Raw genomic sequence first — 3,078 nt, 5'->3', positions numbered from 1 at the left:
CCACACACACCACTAACCCACCAAGGGCTTAGAACGTGTACCACTAACCCACCAAGGGCTTAGAACATGTGGTTTCTCAGTGCCCTGGTCTTAACCACAGTGTGGGCAAATCCCTGACCAGCATAATAGAGTGACCAGGGCCCAAGGAAGGAGTGGCTAAGTTAGCCAAAAGCTGGACTGGGGCAGGAGCCACTGGTCACAGGGGCTTTGTAGAGAAAATGCTGATAGGTCTCATTATGAAGAACAAGCAGGATTCCCCTGACTGACATGGATGGGGAGAAAAGGTAAATTGGTTCCTTCTTTGCTACCTGGAAGGATTAGAGAACCTGGCTGGGGGGGCTAGGTTAGCCACAAGGCCACTCATTGAGAGCCCCCTAGAGACCTCTGCTGCCACTAGACACTGATCGGTTAGTATAGCCAGTGCTGGGATTTAGGCCCGGTGCTGTCTTAGGGAACCTAATGGAGCCACTTGCAGTCACTGCCATGACCCTCCCCACAGCAGGTCTGTCCACTCAGATCCTCCTTCCTTGTCCTCTAGCTGTCCCTTGGAGTCTGGTCAACTCTTCCAATGCTAGCCTGTAGCTTTGAGGAAAGCTGTGAAGATAAGATCTGGCCTTGTTGGGGTTTAGTTGTGGCACTGCCCTTGGACTTTGGGACTTCCCCAATATTGGAAAGAAGTGTAGTACAGGAGACTGTGTCAGCATTGGGAGATCTGGAATTTGTGGGATTGAGCTAACTGTGTGCCCTACAGAACAGCCCATAGAGCATACCCCCTTGGCTGGCCCACCTCAGGGGCATGCTGTAAAAAGAAGTAGCATAAAGGCCTGAAAGAGAGGACCCCACAGTAGGAAGACCTACAGTGCCAGGACGAGCTGAGGGAGAGGGCCACAGACAGTTTCTAAACAGCTGTGTGACATGAGAGGGAGCACGGGGCAGCGAGAAGAATTTTGGATAGTGGGAAGATCTCACTCAGTATAGAAGTCAGACAGCCCCAAAGTCAGGCCTTTCCTAACACGAGAGGGGCCCCAAGTGCTTCCTCTAACACACTCCTCCCATCTAACAACCCACTCCCCTAGGAAGCAAGACAGGAGTTTCCACTCAGAAATGAAAGGATGGAGTCCACCAGTCTTCAAACCAGCATGAGTCCTCCCTCTTTTTCCTGAGTATTAAGTGCCAATGGGATATCAAGAGAGATAAACCATGCAACTGCAGTCACTCCACAGAGCTCTCACCACAAACCTGCGGAGACCAAGATGACCCAGTTTGGGGTATAAGTCTGTTTTAGGCTAGGTCAAGGCCACCCAGATAGCAAGTGGAAGAACAGGATTTGGACCCAGAACCATACATCTGTTTCCAACAGCTAATTTCATTCTGGGGGCGGAGCTGAGATTCAAGGGTGTGACTAGGGGAGCAGTGAGGTTTTAGGATGGTCGGAAAAGGAAAAAAACAGGAGGCTGCTTGGGCAGCTAGGTGCCCTTCAGCTCTAAGTCCTAGCTATTGGTCTTATTTGTCTCTTATCAACTTCCGAACTGCTGCTGTCAAAGCTTGCTTTATTTTTCTTTAGTTATTATTATTGTTAAATGTGTAGGGATGTTTTGCCTGCAGGTATGTTTATGTACCATATAGATGACTGGTGTCCCTTGAAGCCAGAAGAGGCCATCAGATCCCATGGAACTGGAATTGTCGTCATCAAGTGGATACTGAGAATTGAGCCAGGGTTTTCTAGAAGAGCTGCCAAGTGCTCTTGACCACTGAGCCATCTCCCCAGCCTCCCTAAGCCTTGCTGTAATCAACCTTTGTCACCCAGCCTGAGGCACAGTACCTCATCAGATCCAAACCGGATGGACTGACTGAGAGTCTGAGAACAAAAGTCCTCACTTCTTCAGCTCTGTCCCCCAGCACAAGGTCTGGACTACAGGACCTGGAGTTTATACATTGATTGGCTCTCTGTGGCTACCAGCTATCTTGAAAGTCCCCCAAGGCTCATACGTGAAGGACTTTCTCAGAGAAGCCTTCAGCCTGGAGGACTCCCTCCTTATCTCTACCTCATCTATAACTGACTTCCCCTTTTTCTCATGTCCACGGATAATTTAATGTGCCTAAGTCACCACGTACCTCTTGTTCTTCTCTGGAACCTGTTTAGAACACCAGTTTAATGTCCTTTTAACACGTTGTGCTCTGGCGGCCGTCCAAAGTAGTTTTCTACCACGGCCTTTCCCCAGTCACTCTGAGTTCTCACAGCATAGAGCTATTGCGGAATCACCTTCCAGCCGAGAAAGTGGCATTGCCCTAGATATGAGAAGATCAAGGCTGCAGCCAAGTCCTTTTGGCTCCAAAGCCGGGACTTCTCATTCCTCGCCACCTCTCAGCTAAAAGTATGTGTTCCATTCAACCAGCAAATATTTAATAATAAGTCCAGCCTAGCATAAAAGGTAATGTTTATAATGGTTTTGTGCATTCTATACACATATGCATACACACACACACACACACACACACACAATACAATGCGCTAAGCTCCTACTAATGGATGTTTAGACTCGTCCCAGTGACCTAGTGGCTGCCCTCCAGTAATTCAGAGCTAGAGTAGATATTATTCTTATTGGTAAATTGGCATATCATAGAGTATATTAGTCAAGGTCCAGTTATATTAATAGAATTTGAGAAAGAGAAATGTAAGCTGAATTGAAATTGTCAACTCAGTAATTGAAAGGTCACGAAGAAGACAATGAAATAGAACCTTCACTCCAGAGCTCTGCAAGGTACAGAAAGAGACAAAGGTGACTAAAAGCAAGTTCGGATGAGAGCCCCAGGGCATGGCAGCCAGCCCTTGAGAAGGGAGCTACGTGCCTGGTACTGGCATCACTGAGGCTGTGGGAAGTTTTGGAAACCTCAACCCAGCTGCTGCCAACAAGTTAATACTTCATTGAAGATGCTGGGTGATGCTCCCGGGGTGGGGGTGGATGGTGGGGAGACCACAGAGAATCACCAGGAAGTGAACAGGAAGGAGTAAGTGTTTTATCCCTCATCAAACTGACTGATGAATAGTGTCTCTCCCCTCCTCCTCCTCCTCCTCCT

Source organism: Grammomys surdaster, unplaced genomic scaffold (assembly GCF_004785775.1).
Source record: "Grammomys surdaster isolate TR1022 unplaced genomic scaffold, NIH_TR_1.0 100, whole genome shotgun sequence".
Lineage (NCBI taxonomy): Eukaryota > Metazoa > Chordata > Mammalia > Rodentia > Muridae > Grammomys > Grammomys surdaster.
The sequence above is the reverse complement of the archived record's forward strand: the minus strand, read 5'-3'. Positions refer to the sequence as shown.